This window comes from Copadichromis virginalis, linkage group LG7 (assembly GCF_057382275.1).
Source record: "Copadichromis virginalis isolate Kocher_CV1m ecotype Utaka linkage group LG7, C_Virginalis_male_GT1.1, whole genome shotgun sequence".
NCBI lineage: Eukaryota > Metazoa > Chordata > Actinopteri > Cichliformes > Cichlidae > Copadichromis > Copadichromis virginalis.
Genome location: NC_140624.1, coordinates 37,691,525 through 37,710,826, shown reverse-complemented (window position 1 = coordinate 37,710,826; position 19,302 = coordinate 37,691,525).

The following is a 19,302-nucleotide window of genomic DNA, read 5'->3' as shown; positions in this document are numbered from 1 at the left end:
TATGCGTTGGAGGGTTCTATGACAGGACGCATTGCAGGCTCCAAACCACACAGTGATGCAGCTCGACAGGATGCTCTCGATGGTGCCTCTGTAGAAAGTGTACATGATGGGGGCTGGTGCTCCTGCTCTTCTTAGTTTGCGGAGAAAGAAGAGACGCTGCTGTGATTTCTTGGCCAGTGCTGTGGTGTTGTACGTCCAGGAGAGATCCTCTGTGATGTGCACACCCAAGAACTTGGTGTTGCTCACTCTCTCCACAGACGCTCCGTCAATGGTCAGAGGAGCATGTTGGGTGTGCATTCTCCTGAAGTCCACAACAATCTCCTTCGTCTTCTCCACATTCAGAGAGAGATTGTTGTCAGCACACCACGTGGCCAGGCGTCTCACCTCACTTCTGTAGTCGGTCTCATCCCTGTTGCTAATGAGACCCACCACCGTTGTGTCGTCCGCAAACTTGATGAAGAGGTTGGAGCTGTATGATGGAGTGCAGTCATGGGTCAGCAGAGTGAAGAGGAGGGGGCTCAGCACACATCCCTGCGGGGCCCCCGTGTTTAAAATGATGGTGCTGGATGTATTACTGCCAACCCGTACTGCTTGAGGTCTTCCGGTGAGGAAATCCAACAGCCAGTTGCACAGTGAGGTGTTGAGCCCCAGCTGGACCAGTTTTTGAATGAGCTGTTGGGGGATTATGGTGTTGAATGCTGAACTGAAATCTATGAACAGCATTCGAACATATGAGTCATTTTTGTCCAGGTGTGTGAGTGCCGAGTGGAGTGCAGTGGAGATGGCATCATCGGTTGAGCGGTTGGGCCGATAGGCAAACTGGAAGGGATCCAGGGAGGGGGGCAGGACAGTCTTGATGTGTTGCATGACTAGTCGTTCGAAGCACTTCATCAGGATGGGAGTAAGTGCAACAGGACGGTAGTCATTAAAGCAGGAGGGAGATGACTTTTTTGGAACCGGAATGATTGTGGTGGCTTTAAAACATGTGGGGACGACAGCCTGGATGAGTGATATGTTGAAGATGTCTGTGAAGACATCAGTGAGTTCCACTGCACAGTCTCTCAGTACACGACCAGGAATGTTGTCAGGACCCGGAGCTTTACGTGCATTGATCCTGCTGAGGGATCTCCTCACGCTGTCCGGTGACAGAGTCATCACCTGGTCACCAGGAGGGGGTGGGGTCTTCTGTGCAGTGGTGCTGTTTTGGACTTCAAAGCGAGCAAAGAAAGTGTTCAGCTCGTTCAGCAGGGGGATAGTGCTATCACAGGTCTGTGGTGGGGGCTTGTAATCTGTGATGGTCTGAATGCCCCGCCACAGGCTCCGTGAGTCTCTGCTGTCTTTGAAGTGATGAGATATTTTCCTGGAGTACTGTCTCTTAGCCTCTCTGATGCCACGGGAAAGGTTGGAGTTCTACAGGGTTCAGTGCTAGGACCAATTCTGTTTACATTATACATGCTTCCCTTAGGCAGTATCATCAGAAGGTATAGTAAACATTTTCACTACTATGCAGATGACCCACAACTTTATCTATCCATCTATCAACTGAGGAATGTCTTAAAGACATAAAGATTTGGATAGCCTGCAATTTTCTGCTTCAGATGAAACTGAGGTTATTGTACTTGGCCCAGAAAATCTTAGATATGGTGTGTGCGTGTGTGTGTGCGTGTGTTTGATTGGGGGGGGGGGGGGGGGGGGGTCAGCTGAGTCCTTTTTTCCTAAAAGGTCACACTGTGTTATAAACTAATTCAATAACAGTAAATGATGAGCAATCTTTCAGAGTTTCAAAGATGTCTCAGTAGCAAGAACCAAGACAAAATCTGACTATTTTTTGGTTCTCACTCTCGCTTGTTTATGCAGATGCACTCCAGCCATGGTTAGAAGTATGAGCAGTACCATACTGCATATTTTGGTCTCCCACAAAGACTGCAATGCTCTGCTACATCCCGACAGCCAGAAGTTTGATCCCCTGACCTGCACACCATGCCACCAGCTATGCACAGCTATGGATGAAATCCTGCAACAAATTGTGGTCATGACACACCTGTATGGGAAACACTCAGTGGCTTATGTGAAGACAGAGGAACTGCAGGCTTATGCAGAGATGTTCATTTTGGACGGTATTTACAGGTTAAAAAATTAATCAATTCAAATCTGCAGGATGCTGCTACGAGCCTGTCTCATCAGCAAATGTAAGGGCAGTATGACTTTTGCACAGACAGAAAGAGATGCGCTGGCAGCGCCATGTGGGAAACTTACATGCAAAAACCACAGTCCCTCTTCTTTAAAATGCAAAAAAACCATCATTAATATTTCATAATTATATTTCATTTGAAGTGGAAAAAAAATATTACTTCATAATACTTTTACAGCCATTTGTGGGAAGGTGGCATTATTTTTGTTAGGATGAATGTTTTAGTAAAATAATCTGACACTGTATGAAAATAATAAATCAGTTTTCTTGCCAATTATTGACCCATTTTAGCACCTAATAAAAATATTCTTTGAAATGTATTTTATGCAAATTATTTTTGTTTTTTGTTGGGTTTTCTTTCTTTCTATATGTAAACATACTGGCCTTAAATGGGGCTAAAAATCCAAAAAATATAATTTATATAATATTTTAGTTCAGGCTGAATTAGTTTTAAAATACTGCATCATTTAAAGTACAAAAAATATTACTCGATAATTATTTTACAGCAGCTACCATTTTGTGTCCTTGGGATCACTGGTGATATTTTTTTTTAAAAATCTGACAAAAAAAATGCATGCAAGTCAAGTCACTGCCAATCATTAACTGATCTGTGGGCCTAATAAAAATACAAATATAATCAAACACTCCTTGCACTGTATTTTAATTTCTCTAAAATGTATTTTAGAGAAATTATTTTTGTTTTTGTTTTTCTATAAAAATCAGTGGCATTATGTAAATATGCCATCTCTTAAAGGGTTAAAATAATATATATATAACACCCAGCACGCCCCTGCGGGCGGTTTATCCTTCAAGCTCGGGTCCTCTACCAGAGGCCTGGGAGCTTGAGGGTCCTGCGCAGTATCTTAGCTGTATATATATATATATATATATATACATATACATATATATATATATATATATATATATATATATATATATATAATTGCTTTTTATAGTTCAGGCTGAAGTAGTTTGAGTCATTTAAAGTGAAATAAATAACTATATTATATTTTTACAACAGCTTTGGGGCATTTTGTGGCCTAAAAAGTAGTTATTGTCGGTGTCAAAGGGATCATCTAAGGGTTCATTTGGAATATTCCCTGTATTCCCTGTCCTATTTTAATCTTCTGGTGATTCAACAAATACTGTGCCACCATAAGAAATATGTTGTATATCCCAGTGCTGTATCAGGGCTTTAAAAGATTTTGACTTCAAACACAGACTCTCAAATAAAAGGATACATATAAACTTCCATCCATCCATCCATTCACTTCCACTTATTCTTTCCAGGATCGCGGGAGCCCATCCCAGCTTTCATAGGGCGAAAGGCGGGGTACACCCTAAAAATAGAGTGAACAAGATTTACATTGGATTTCTTCATTAGCTAGACTGAAATATGACTAAAAATGAATGATGATTTTTCTGCTACATATACATAAGTAAATCAGTGTTTTCCAAATACAGTAGCCTTGATAATGTAATAGGGAAAAAACATCACAAGGTTGTGTGCCAAAAATCAGAACTAACTAAACACGACTTTAAACAAGAAGTAATAACTGAAAAGGAAGATACATTGTGCCTTACCAGCACCAAGTTTTTCTATCAACATACAAGATGTTGTGTTATCATGGCTTTATGATTAGAGGCTTTTTTTAAACAATACCAAGACTTCTTGCTAACATTTTATTTATTTTGCTCTATTAAAATTGATGACAAAAAAGTTCAAATAAACTGCCTCTTGATTATTTTACAGAAATTTAAATCAGGGACCTTTCATATATTTAAAAAGCATTCGCTTTGAATGAAGTCAGACACACTCCTGACAGTAAATCTTCCTGGTTCAAAGAAGCAACTGTGTTGCAGAGATCCAAGTCTTTCAGATGATAGAACAGTTCCACAGATCCATGCCTGCAGGCTGGGATAATTCCAGTGCCGATTGAAATCTTTGACTCAAATCCTGGCCCTGTTTGAAGATACATGCCCTCTCACTGTGCTCGCATTTTCTCTGGGTTGCAGGTGTCTGGTCATGATACCACCCTAGGAAGGAGAAACCGATAAAGTTAACTATTAGCCACAATTTGATTGAACTGTCAACCTCAACTTGCTCTTGCTGTCTCTCACTTGCTCCCCCTCTCTTTTTTGACAAAGAAGAACAGACTCTTGCTGTAATGGCCTTGGGGATTTAATAAAAAAAAGACATTTCCTGCATCTGATATATATATATATATATATATATATATATATATATATATATAAAACGTGTGTGTGTGTGTGTGTGTGTGTGTGTGTGTGTGTGTGTGTGTGTGTGTAGAGATTTAGGAGGATTGCTGTTCATCAGCAACAATAATGTCTGTCTTTTGTCCATAACCCCTCAAGAATTTTTAATGGTTGAAAAAAGGTACTATTATAGATAGCGTTTTAAGTGAAGAAATAGTGAACTGTGCTGAAGAAGAACAGAAACGCATACTGACTGATGTACGGTGTTTGCAAAAGTAAAGCCTACCCTTAACAATTTACACTTTACATATTGCAGTGCTGAATGGAGCTTAGGCCATCAGAAGATCAAAGCCAGTTTTCTCACAGTAGAGCTTGAATGTCCTTTTAACTCCATCCAACAGACCACATGACAAATAATGTTCCTTTCAAGGAAAAAAAAAACATTGGAAGGACTTTAAACCTCTGGAAAGTTCTTTCAGGCATTTGGTTCCTTCTGATGCTCAACAGCTTTTCGGTGCTTCCCGAGTCTGTTTATAAATGTATCTGTGCACATGAACAGGTAGTTTTGACACGGCTACGTAAGGCAGAGTACTCGGGGTTACATACATAGCTAAACACTCCAGTACTACTGCAGATCTAATGGAAGACAGCTCTATTCATCTTTATTCCCAGTTCTGATCTGGTGCACTTTTTTCCATCCTTTTATCCATAAATATCACAGTAAATATGTAATCCTGCTGTGAGGCAATTGATTTTTACAATCTGTGCAGCTTCTTGTAGAATCATCCAAAGTACAAAGCAAAACTGGAAAGCCATTAGTGATTTATTTCATGCAATACACACATGCATAGAAAGCCACACTATTGCAGTATTAAAGGCAGCTGTCTGATGTACAGATTGAAACTCAGTAACTAAAATGTCTTTCAAATTGCTTTATTTATACAGTTTTGAAAATCCAATTGGGCGTTGAACTCAAAAGAACAGAAAACCTCAAATTTAAAATTCAGTCTACCAAAAATGCTAGCAAATGCACCTCAGTAAGGAGGACACCTTAAAAACAAGTTTTCAAAATAAAGCACAGCCTTGGGTACCATAGAATTTCAATCCAATTGAATGCTACAGATTTAAACTAATATTACCCTGAGATTGTTATACATATATGTTATACACAAGGTGCAAATGTTGATATCTAGGTGAGCTTCTCACAGCTAATCTGTAGGATGTGCAGGAGAAGAATACAGAGCATCATATACCATCAGAGTCATACCCATACTGCAATATTAAAGTCACTGTTACTGAGGCACATGCATAAATGTGCATATCACACCAGGGGCTACAAATCTTTATGAAACCCAATATTTCATATTGAAAGACTGCAGCATTTTGACACAATTTTCAACATGTATTTAACGTGTAGTTCTGATACTACAGACACATTAAAAAAAACCTATACATACAGCTTTTTATATGTATACATATACATATATAGATAGCTGCTTGTGTACTGCACTGCTGAGAAAGAGCACACAGAGACAACTGCATATAAATATGTGATATGTAAATGTGATGAATATAATAAGGTTAGACTGAAAATTAACTGTAACTGTACCTTTCAGTTGCAAAACTGACGCTGTGTCTATTTTTAATGTCACAAGAGAATTTTGCACAGACAGGCCTTTAAAAACTATGTGTTTAGGACTTGTTTTTGTAAATACACTTTTTACATGTATGTTCTTGATAACATTCTTGTTTTTATTTGTTTTTGTTAGTTAATTTTTATAGCTGTCACACAGGTTTTTTTGTTTGTTTGTTTGTTTTTTGGGGGGGGTTGTTTGTGTTTTTGTTTTTTTTGTTTGTTTTTTGTTTAATTTTATTTCAATCAAAGGTATTTTCCTTCAATGTTACAGCACATGTTATACCATACATGTTTATTCACATATTGTATAGTTATTACCACTGGGGCAAATGAACTCCTGTTGAGCATACCCAAGCTGTTGTCTCTCACTAGACATACCATAATGGGCTTTCTGAATGTGTTGTCCTCTTGAGATCATCTAATTTTTGATGTATTCTAAAAGAGTAATGCTATGCCATCTGTTATGAGCCTTATGTAGTCCTTCTGACTTCTCCAGAGGATTCATGGTGTGTTTATGATATATAATACAGAAGAGCTAGAGCACTGAAGTCATTTATGTTATTTTTCTTGTTTGCTTTCAGTGATCTGAAATAATTGTCTATTTTTATTTAATAGTTAAGCTTTATACAATCACAGATGAAGGGACACAGGCTTTTAATTATAGTTGGCAGATAATACTTGGACTTTTTCAGAAGGTTTTCTTTCCTGCACAAAAATGTAAATTTTTAGATGTACAGTAGTACAACTTTTGACCCAAAAATAGTCTTGGGGAAAAAGTTCCTGAACGTATGATAGAAAGGTGTCAGAATATATAGTGCATCAAAGCTTGAGAGCCCATGCTGACCCTTGTCAATCACCAAAAGCACCAAAAGAACAGTGGGCAGATCACTGTCCAAATGGGACCACACAGTAATGGAAAAAGAGTGCCTTGATTTAATAAGATAGGTTTTCTTTAAGTCATGTGGATGTGGATGTATCCACACCCTGAAGATATGGCAGCAGTATGCACTAAGTAAGCTTGTAGGAAGAAAGCTGTGTGATGCTCTGGAATATGTTCTTCTGTGGAACCTAGGGTTTTTCCATTCATGCGGATGTCATCTCCATAAGTACCACCGACCTAAACTATGCAAAAGGCCATATACACCCTTTCATGTCAACAGTATTCCTTAATGGCAGTGGCTTCTTTCGGCAGAATAATATGTGCAAGCTGTACAGAAGGGTTAAAATCATTTTGCACACCCCTAGGTTCATGACTATTATTAATGATGGCTTTGATGTTTAGTTTAATTCAGGAAGGGTTCCACGAAATAACTTTTCTTTATGGATTAAAATGCCAATATAACTGTAACAGAATTTTTGCTTGGGCTAAAAAAATATTAAGAATTATTTTTAAAAGTTGGTCATACAAGGTATGACCAACTAGCAGTCTGAAATAATTTAAGATTCCAAATTAAACAGATTTTATTTTAGAAGCTTCAACTTGAAAATGTTTGACTGATAATAACTAGACTTAAGTATCAAGAATACTTCACTGTAGCCATAAAACAATAGTTGCCAATTTAATGGGTGATTTCATATGTCTACTCACAGTTATGTTTACTAAATTTGAACTGAAGTGTTGTGTATCCTTTTTTAACACCACTGGTTAAGTTCAGTTATTAGTGAGATGTGGATCTGAGTGATAATCCTTATTTGTTAGTGGCATGCACTAGCAATCTGGTCAGGTTGTGCCCCTACAGTTAATGTTTAAATAAGGGGTTAAGAAAACATGTGAAAAGCCAGGTGTGTACAATGGTATTAATATAGCATGTTTGCAATGTGCCAAATCATTTCAAAATGTCACACACCTATTGGGTGACTGTCATCAGTGCTTTTCGCTGTTGGCGACCATTCTCTTTTGTTTCAATTTGTTCAGATGAAAATTGGACTGTTTGTTATTCAACTGTTATCAGCAGCAGGCGTTGTAGCTTCCTCACCCAACCTGCTAAATTCAAGTTGGGTATGGTTCCAAATCCATGTATTTAAGACTGATTTCTGATGGAAAAGGTTTTATGCCAACTCAAGTAACACGGTCTTCACCATGCTATTCTCTTGTCAGCTTCACACTGGCTATGTGTGAGTCTGTATGTATTTGTTGGTTGAGGTTGGAGAAACTATTGTGTTGACATAAATGAGGGCAGGGTGGGGTTCTACTGGTAAAGAAGCCTGTATGGTGGTCTGACTGAACTTTGACATGGCCATACACACTACGTAATTGAATGCTAGAAACGTTTTACTATAGTACCGAATAGTTTACCACTGCACTCAACCGTTTCTATATAAAACAGAATATACATTGTGTGCAGAGTTTTGAATTAAAAATGTATATAAAAGCATTAACAGGATAGAAAGATTATTGAAGGACATACTGCTTGCTTCAATCAACTCATACAGCAGTATGTTCACAGACTATCTAGACCCATTTTATTGTAAGAGATAACAGCTTGGTAATATGTATATTTGTAGAAGTTTGATACATTTGCAAAACTTCATAAATGAGCACAACCCTCCAAAACCCTGCATATGTTTAGTTTAACATGTTAAAATGATTTTGAGGTTGAAAGTTCCCATGGGTGTATTGTTGGAAGAAGTTGGAAGAAATCTGAGCCTGAGGGTGGAAATTATTCTCCCTTTTCACTAAAGGAATTTTATCAGACTTGACCAGCAATCTGTGCTATAATTGGCTGCAAGATACAAACAAACTCAAACAGTCTTCATGGGCCTTACTTGGTAAGTGTATCCAGAGGCTGTATTAAAATCCACATACCAGTCAGTATTGTGTCAGTTGGATACGGTGAAGCCAATATGAAATGTTATATATCCAGTACTTCCAACAACCATTTTGAGATTCATCTGATTGGACATGCTGCACATGCATGCCCTGATAAAGAACAGCCCTTCAGCTCACAGAAAATACTCCAGAGAACGTAAAATATGTTATGTTCATATGGTGTTTTAAATTAAGTAAACTTTATTAACATTTTTATTGAAATAATGGCCATATGTAACTGAGATACAACTTGCAGTTTGTGGCTAATCCTGGAAATGTATTTATAGATATATTACGTTTCAAATATACAGGATTGATTGATTGATTGATTGATTGATTGATTGATTGATTGATTGATTGATTGATGTTCAAAATAAATAAACTTGCTCTTGTAATAATACAGCCAGGGAAAATAAGGAAAGCATCATGCAGATTTACATGACTAATAAATTTCAAGTTGTTTTCATTCATCATTTTCATGACACAAAGAGCTGCTGGCAGCTTTATTGTTTATGTTGCACTTTTTTCTGTACCTTGTCCTTCTGCCTTCAGCTTCTTTGGGATGTGAACTTGGTAGATAGCTTTTAGGTTTTGTAAGACTCGGGAAGAAAAAAGAGACAGAAGACAAAAACTGTTGCTTAATAGAACATTACTAACATAAAACTACAGGTTTAAATATTACAAATGAAATAAATTATAAGACAAATCAATTGATTAGCATCGTATATTATGCATTTCTAATTGTGCATTTTTTTATACTTTTGTTATTAATGCTTTTTTTTTCATTTTTAGTTGTTGGAACATAGCTATGTTTTCTTAGCTGATATGCTAAAGAACAAAAATAAGGATAAGGTTTTAAATGTTCCTGTTAAGTTGACTAAGATTAAAATTTATTCGTCAGGTTAAGATGACAATAATGATTCATCCTTAATCACAAAGTTGATGGTTGTCCTGAGAAGCATATCAGATACTAAAGAAGAAGATAGCAGATATTATTTCAAATATTTAGGATTTACAAATGCATTAACCTTCTATGTATTTTGGTTATTATACTTGTATTATTACTTGTATTATTAATAATAATATATTATTATTAATATTGTTTTTAATGTCACACGACATGTCACAGCAATAAAATGAAGAGTAAAAAAGGTTTTGACCTTTGACCTGGTGCTCAAGTAATTGTTTTTCCTAAGAAGCAAAGCTGCCTGGGACACAGCAACAGGAAATGCGCTACTAATCCGACTTCTTCTACTTCTGAATTCTATTTATCTTCGGAACACCAGGTCAGATGTTCCAACACAACTGATTCAAATGTTCATCCTGTTATCAGACAGCCACAGCATTTTATACCCAACTGATCATTTGAATCAGCTATATTGGAGCATGTTGGACCGTAGTCATCAGGGTAACCTCTTTGTTAAACCACTGAGAGCACGGATTGGTTACATAAGTAGTCAGACCATCTTATTCTAATTTACAAGAAGAACATAAGAACTTATTTGGTGGAGGAAAAAAATATAATCAGACTGTAGGATCATTCCCTCTGTCAGTGAGGACAGTTAACTTGATGAAAGTTAACTGTCCTTAACTGAGGAAGAGTACACCCCAGAATCAAAAAAGTAGAATTAAATGTTATAAGATTCAGGGGTACATGTCTATACAGGTTGGCTGTAGCTCAGGAGGTAGAGCAGATCATCTACTTCATAGGTGTCAAACTCTGGCCCGCGGGCCAAATGTAATTAGGCTGCGGGCCAAATCTGGCCCACGGGCCAGAGTTTGATACCTATGAAGTAGATAATCGAAGCCATACCAAATTACTATTAGAGCTGGCCTACTGGTATTATACAGCTAATATGTTTTAGTATTGAGCTTTGCTTGTTCCATATTCAGTTTTTGAGCAAAGCTTGTTTGAGTCCATAAGAAAAGATTCATTCTTAAATCTGGAGGAAGATTTTTTTTTTTCAATAAATATTAATGTTTTGAATTTTGACCCACTGTGTATTTGAGTTTGACACCCCTGATCTACTTGGTTGGTGGTTTGATCCCTGGCTCTCTCTAGTCTGCATGCAAAATCATCTCTGAGGCATGAAAGTGTGTGAATTAGTTAGTAAGTACTTAAAAAGCATAGAAGGAAGTGCTTGTGCGAGTGGGTGAATGTTGCATGTTCTATCAAGCAGAGAGAGTAGAGAAGCACTATATAAGAATCAGTCCATTTACCATATGAGGGGACAGAGAAATAGGGAGGAATAAATGCAAAGAAAATTTTATCTTTTTGTAAATTGCATTGGGTACATTAATCAGGTGATAAGCATGTTTAGAATAGATTAACAAAATATTTTCTCTCCGTTATCAACAGGACATGAGCTGTGAATATTATTTGCAGGGAAAAATGGCAGGAGGTGCGAAGGGAATCAGCAGGAAATGGTAATAATAGAGATGTTTTGAGAACTGGTGAAACTCTCATGGGCACTGTGTTTCATTATTGCAGTCATCAGTGTATCCTGATGTGATCTTGTCTTGTAGCTTTGACAAAGCTGAGGCTGAGACTACGCTGAGACTTCTAACTGGGGAATTAAGTTGGGCCTCAGCCCAGTTGTGTGAGAAGAAAGCATAAAAACATAGACCAACAGTTGAATAACAACTATTGGAGAAGGTATAGCAGAGCATGCGTGATGTATGCTTCTGGGTGTTAAAACATAATGTATGTAAAACATACTGAGCTCAGAGACTGACCTAAGGATGTAATGTAGAGAGACAATATTTAGTGGATATGGATAAAGGATGTGGATCATGTGGTTATGTGGAATATCATTATCAGGTGATAACTCTAGGTAGTACATGAAGAGATACCTCAGGAATACCCACTAAAGCAATCAGTCACATAGAAGGCTTTGCTCCAGAATCCAGCTCCCATGAATTCTAAAGTCACTAATGATGGCACATACCATCTGGAAATTATGAAGGCTGAAAACAATGAAGATTACAAAGTACCCCTAATTTATGAGATATGATTGATCACAAATGACAAACTCAATACCTTTCTATTTTTAAATCTCTTTTATACCTTAAAACGTTTTTTTCTGTTGTAAGGGATAGATGGATTACAGATAGATCTTATATATATAATGGTTGTGATCTTAACCATGCCTCAACCTTCAAACAATGCACTGAAATGCATTCATTTTTTTATTTAATTAAACTAAACATGTTAAATCATTTTATTAAAAAGTGTAATTTCATTTTAATTAGCCAGAGTTATTTCAAAACTGTTGACTCCTACTTGTATATGTTGTGAATTATTATTTTTTTTTGTTGTTTAGGTTGGGGTTTTTTTTGTTTGTTTTGTTTTCATATCGTTAAATTGTTTACTATAAGCTGTATTTGTATTCATTATAATACAAAAATAAAGGCTGACCCCAGTGAGGGTGTTAAGGAAAAGCAGCTAGCTTGAAATGCACAGTGCACTATGATGTCACAGAGGAGAGTGAGAGGAATCCTTTGACAAGGATGATTCTTTTCATTGCCTGAAACCTTGCTTAGTTGATTCAAACAGGTTGGAAACTCAAGTTATAAATGGAGAAAGGCAGACAGGAGAAAGATAACTGAAGGCAAAAAAAATGAGGTGGTTATATGGCAAGCCAAGAGAAATGGTGGTAGGTATTGTAAGAAAATCAAACCAAGCTTACAATGTGTGGAGGTCTCAAAGTTGAAATATATATTTCTAAAGTGCTCACTTCAACATGTTCTACTGAGCCATAGAAAAAGAGGAAAAAAAGTCAAAGTAAAAAATTGGATTTGACCAAGGCTTCCACAAACACAAAATGTCACTTCTACTATTTTTAAAAAGAGAGGACATCAACACATTTTAATTATTTTTTATGAACATCTATTATGGATTGTTCCCTGATCTTTGATAATCATTTCCACACTTATTCTTGTACACTGAGTAACTTGTCAGGTAAGGATTTGTATAGCAATATTGATCAAACAAGAAGCTATTTTGCAAAGAATGCTTTGATGCAAGGATCCAATACAGACAGTGTTGCAGATTAGTGAACATTTATTTACAGGGTGCTTTCTGTCCAAACTTTGGCCAGAGTCACTTTTCAGCCTTCCACTCATGCCTGCACAATCCCCTCCTTCTCCCTTCAGGTCCCAGTATGCTACAGAAAGAGGGAGGCACAATGGAAGTAATTAGCAAGTACTTATTTGCCAGTTTTGTAAAACATTTTCTTAATCTAGACATATGTGAAATATTATTAAGCTACATATAACTTTAAAACCACTAGGAGGTCCATCTCTGCCATCATTACGAGTTATATGTTGAAAAGTTTTGCAAACTTATTCACTGACCTGTAGGCATCATATCAGTTGAGTAAAAATACAAACAAGTAACTGCAAAATACAACACTGACTTTTTAAACTCAGTGGGCTTTTTTTGCTTTGCTTTTTTGGGTTTTTTTTTTTCACAAATATATTTCTAAATGTGGTGCTTTTATTCCACGCTAAACCTGCATCATCTTTTTTTTTTTTTTTTTTTTTTTTTTTTTCTAAATGACATCAGAAACAGCAGTATGCAACATTACGTGATGGCAGAGCTTCAGTTCATCCTTTGTCATTTTTTTTTTTTTTTTTTTTAATAAATAGGACAGGGGGAATGAATGAGAGAAAGAGGGGGAGAGAAAGAAAGAAAACCAAAGGGGAGAAGAGACGGTGAGAAGGGGGGGGAAGAGAGAGAAAAAAAAAAAGAACTCCTGGGTCACCTGTATGGAGAAAAAAAAAAACAAAAAAAAAAAAACAAACAGAGGAGACAGCAAACAACAAAGAGCAACATAATAATAGAGAAAACAAAGCACCATCACAATAAACTAGCTAGTCATAGATATCAATATTTACTAAATAATAAACGATATTGTGCAGCACGCAAGATAGACAGCGCACAGTGTGCTTTGAGGCAGCAGCCAAGAAAGCTTTAGTCCGCATCTGTGAATACCCATGTGTGCATACCTGTGTGGATCAGCATGCTTGCATCATCTTGCAATGTGTTGCGTTCCTGACAGCAGTGAAATTTCTGTGAATGTACATACATCACAGCCAAAAAAAAACATGGCTGTATTCATGTTCATATACAATACTAGTTCCAAAAAGTATCAATATTTTATTAACAACATGAGGGATAAATAGTATTTAAATTGAGAAAATTTGCTATTTCATCAAAAATATTAGAATTTAATTGCATTAACACATCTAAAAAGGAGTAGGACAGCATCAACTAAAGTCAGAAAAGTAACAGGTACTATAAAGAAACAGTTGGAAGAACAGTAAGTAGCTAATTAATTGGCAATAGTCCATTAACATGATTGTGTATAAAATAGCATCTGAAAGAGGCAGTTTCTCACAAGTAAAGATGGGAAGAGGTTCAACAATTAGAAAAAAAAGACATTTTCAGCATCATCCTGAAAGGTACATTCAGGTTTTATAACAACATCGTATCTCATCTAGATGGCTTATTTTTCAAGGAAAGCCTTGAATATTGCAGCAAGACAATTCTGCTGCCCTCAGGTGAATGTATGGCTATTCACCCTATGCAGCGAGCTTAACATAAGAGGAGATGGTTCCAGGAACGACAGGACACATCGCTTTGTCTTTGTGTCTTTAACTGAAGACCGTTTTTTCCTCTTTTAATTTGTAAGACTGTGAACATGCAGTAAAATAATACGTAAGCATCAGTATCAACATATTTTGTAAACAAAACAGAAGTTAGCAACATAGCTTTCCTTATGCTTTACATTCATCGTTAACATCTTTCCTTATACGTTCAAATAACCTTTTAAGTAACATGAAAGTAACAAATCTTACAGAAAATGAAGCTAGACATTGCTTACTTACAGATTATGGCTCAACAAACTCCCCAACAATGTACACTGGGCTTAAAGTTTTGCAGCTTGTTCTCTGCTCCATGCATTTTCTCCCACTGCCTGCGTGAACTTTACCTGCTGCTTACAACACATCACCAAAGGGGGCAGTGTAGTGCACACCAAATAACCAAAGAAGAAGCCACAAACTGAAGGGGTAATACTGCTCACTATTGGGAAACCTGAGAAATGCGCCAGCCAAAGAAAACCAACAAAGCAACAACCGAGGGGCAGAATAACAATACTAAACTGGATACCAACAACAAAAGATGGTGTTTTTTGAGATGTGTTACTGCCATCTCTGCCATCATTTTCTAAAACATGGACACAGCCATGGAATTTTCTTTTTTAAATTTTTTAATTTATGTATTGTTGCTGTCATACCTAAGATAACGGATAATACTAAATTTAGAAGTTAGTAATAGTTAAACTGTCATGTTGTGCTGGGGTCGACACAATGAAGGACCCAAACGCAGGATTTGCAGACAGAATAATTAACTAAGGGAGGCAGCTGTATTGCTGTAGCAAAACAATCCAAAAATAAGAGTGCTAACCAAAATTCAGACAAGGAGAAACTAGAAACATGGCACTAAACTGGGAAAACTAGAACTAGGACTGTTCAAGGCACACAGAGGAAAACACAGAGCACGGTGAGGGTACGACGAGACAACAAGCAGGGGAAGACTGAGGACCAAAATTCACAGGCAGGATAACAAGAGGACGGGGAATGGGTGGAAACACAGCGAGGACTAATCAGATGTAACAAGACAGCCAAAACACTGAACACAGGACAGGACTATCAAAATAAAACAGGAAAACACACACGACAGGCACAGACACAGAGCACAAGGACAGGAGTGACATGGGGAATAAGAAAATAAACATGAAGACAGAACTAAACCTACACTAAACATGAGGGGCACAGGGGAAAAAAAAACCCAAGGACTAGAAATTAAGAAATACTAGCCTTCCTGTCTTGTTCGGGTCAAATCTGACCAATTTACAACTTAAAACACTCATAAATATTGTGTTTTACATCTGATTGCCTCAAGGCCTTATGACATTCTCCACACTGCACATTCTGCACTTGAACATATAAAAGTGATGATCATCCCTTTCATGTTGACTGTTTTATATCAACCTTGTTACTTCTGTGGTGTTCCCAGTCAAAAGTGACTGCCATAGGAAATAAATGTGAATCCTGGGTCACCGACCCAGGACTCTGACAAAAACTTTGGGAAAGACTAAGACAGTCATGATATAAGCATGTACACACACTCACCCACATAAAAATAAAATAAATTATCCATCCATTCGCATATCCTTTTCAGAGTCGCGCTGGGCGCTGGAGCCTATCCCAGCTGTCATAGGGCGAGAGGTGTGCAAAGTAAAGTGTGTAAAGTGTGCATGTTAGTCCCCGTAGGGAAATAGTTCCTCTGCATTTAACCCATTCACCCAGTGAAGCAGTGGGCAGCCACCAATGCAGCGCCCGGGGAGCAGTGTGTAGGGACGGTACCTTGCTCAGGGGTACCTCAGGGTAGCCGTTCAGTGGAGTCGAACCACCGACCTTCCGATCATGGGGCCACCACTCTACCTACTGAGCTATCCCTGCCCTGTATATCCCGCCCTGAGCTATCCCAGGTGGGCAGTCTGTCGCAGGGTTAACACACAGAGACAGACTACCATTTGCGCTCACATTCACACTTGTGGGCAATTTGGATTAATCAGTCAACCTATCCCCACAAACTGCATGTCTCTGGACGGTGGGAGGAAGCCGGAGTACCCGGAGGGGAGAACATGCAAACTCCACACAGCCCGATGGTGGAATTGAACTCAGGACTTTCTTGCTGTGCGGCAACAGTGCTAACCACCATGCCACTGTGCTATAAATTATATAACATTTTTATATCTATATCTCTAAAGAAGAGATATGTGTAGCAGCAAGCTGGGCTTCACCTTTGATCTTTGCAAGGTTTTACAGGGTGGATCATCATCATCATCATCATCATCATCAACTTTATTTATAAAGCACTTTAAAACAACCACAGCTGACACAAAGTGCTGTACATTGGAACTGTAAAATAAAATTACATGAGATATAAATAAAAAACAAATAAAAGAAGAGTGAAATCATTAATTAAATAACTACTTCAATTAAAAGAGAAAACTAAGTCTCACTGAGGTTAAAAGCCAAGGAATAAAAGTGGGTTTTCAGACGTGATTTAAAAGTGGACAGTGAAGGGGCCTCTCTAACATGCATGGGCAAATGATTCCATAATTTTGGAGCCACAATAGAGAAGGCCCTGTCCCCTCTGAGCTTCCTCCTGGATCTCGGTACCTCCAGGATCAGCTGGTCAGCTGACCTGAGAGACCGACAGGGTATGTGGGGATGAAGAAGCTCAGAGAGGTAAGGCGGGGCAAGACTGTGAAGGCATTTAAAAACAAACATAAGAATTTTAAAATTAACTCTAAAAGACACAGGCAGCCAGTGCAGAGAGGCTAGCACGGGGGTTATATGCTCTCTTTTAAGAGTTCCTGTTAGGAGTTGTGCAGCTGCATTTTGAACATGTCAAGAGAGGTTTTATGGAGATGCTATCCTTGTGTTTTAGTGGCAAATAAATTTGGCAGTCATTGGCATAACAATGAAATGAGATCCCATGCCTTCTAAGGATAGAACCCAGAGGCAATAGATACAGTGAAAAGAGCAGTGGCCCTATAATTGAGCCCTGTGGGACGCCGCGTGACAGAGGAGCAGAAGACGATTCGTAACCGAGAAGGCTGACAGAGAAAGTTCTATCTGACAAATAAGACCTAAACCAATTAAGTGCAGTGCCACCAATACCCACTACATCATGTAATCGAGAAATTAGAATATTGTGGTCTACGGTGTCAAAGGCAGCAGTTAGGTCAAGCAAGACAAGAACAACATGGTTACCAGAATCACATGCTAGAAGGATGTCATTAAAAACCCTTAAAAATGCAGATTCTGTGCTGTGAAGGTTTTAAAACCTGATTGAAAAACCTCAAAGATGCCATTTTCATCTAGAAAATCTTTCAGTTGACTAAAAACAATTTTCTCTAAAACCTTGGAGACTAAAGGCAGCTTGGAAATAGGCCTATAGTTCGCTAAAACTGTGTGATCAAGGCCAGGTTTCTTAAGCAGTGGCTGTACTACTGCATGTTTGAAATTTGCAGGAACCATACCAGAAGACAGACTGCTGTTAATAATGTCAAGGACATACTGTTGTATACTAGGAAAAATTTCTTTAAAGAATTGTGGAGGGACAGGATCCCGTGGGGAACCTGTGGGCTTAATATGGTGAACCACATCCTCTAAAGTGGAGAGCGTCACAAGCTCAAACTGAGTGAAAACAGCAGCGCAAGGGACAGAGACAGAGGGTTCAGAGTCAGGAGCTGTGATAAGAGCCCTGGTGGTGACAACTTTTTCAATAAAAAAGTTCAGAAAATCATTGCAAATCTCAGGAGAAACTTCCAAACAGACATTCAATGGCGTATTAAGAACAGTGTCAATGGTCCTAAACAACACACGTGGGTTATGACAGTTGGAAGAAATAATATTTGCAAAATATTCCCTTTTTGCCTCTTTAACAGTGTTCTGGTAGCGATGCCAGCAGTCTTTTAGGATTTGAAATGATACATGCAGTTTATCCTTTTTCCACCTCCGTTCTGCTCGACGACATTACCTCTTAACAGCACGACTGCTCTCATTAAACCTCAGGTTTAGCCTTAGGCTGCCTGGTTTTTAAAGGAGCCACAGAGTCCATGATTTTTTGACAGCAAGAATAAAACCAGGAATTTAGCTCTTCTGTATCAGAGGAAACAAAGTCAGAAGGGCAAGCCGAGCTGATTATAAGCAGCAGAAAACTGCGCAGCAGTGGCGGGGTTAATAACCCGACAGCACCGAGTAGCAGCGCCAGATTTAACTGCGGTATATGTCAAACCAACGTTGAATAACACAGGCATATGATCTGAGAGTACACAGTCAGTGACAGGCAGACCATATGACAGAACAAGGTCCAGTGTGTGTTCGTGCTCATGTGTAGGGCCACGTACGGACTGTACCAGGCTAAAAGAGTCAATAAGGCTTAAAAAGTCCTTTACCAGTGGCTTATCAAGACAACATACATGTATATTAAAATCTCCAACAATAAGAACACTATCATAGTTGGGCATAATCCCAGCTAAAAAATCAGAAAAGTCGTTTATGAAGTTCTTATTGTATTTCGGGGGGCGATAGATGACAGCACAGAAAACCCGGTTTGTACGACTCACCTCAAACGAGGTAAGTTCAACGTTGGAGAACGAAGGCTGTAGAAAACACTGCTTACATTTAAAATCCTTTTTGTAAACAGTCACTGTGCCTCCACCTCTGCCTAACATCCGTGGCGAGTTAAAATAGCAACAATCCACAGGTAAAAGTTCAGATAGAACACTGGACTCACCAACACTCAGCCACGTCTCAGTCGCACACAGAAAATCCAGATCACGGGAACTGAAGAAGTCCCGAAGA